Raw genomic sequence first — 345 nt, 5'->3', positions numbered from 1 at the left:
TTCATTATTTTGCCTGTAGCTATTCAGTTGTCCCATTGCCATTTGTTGAAAAAATGATTCTTTCCCCCATTAAGATGGTCTTGGCACCTTTGTCACAAATTAGTTGGCCATATATGTGAGGGTTTATTTCTGTATTCTCAATGTTGTTCCAGTGTATTATGTATCTGTCATTATGCTAACACAACATAGTCTTTTTTTTTTTCATTTTTAGAGAAGCTTTTCTTTTTTTTAGTTAATTTATTAATTCTAATTAGTTTCAAGTATACAGTACATTGGTTAGACATCTATATAGTTCATAAAACGATCCCGCCAATTGCTCCCTTCCTCCCCTGGCCCTCCACCTAG

This window comes from Pteropus vampyrus, unplaced genomic scaffold, assembly GCF_000151845.1.
Source record: "Pteropus vampyrus isolate Shadow unplaced genomic scaffold, Pvam_2.0 Scaffold64, whole genome shotgun sequence".
Classification (NCBI taxonomy): domain Eukaryota; kingdom Metazoa; phylum Chordata; class Mammalia; order Chiroptera; family Pteropodidae; genus Pteropus; species Pteropus vampyrus.
The sequence above is the reverse complement of the archived record's forward strand: the minus strand, read 5'-3'. Positions refer to the sequence as shown.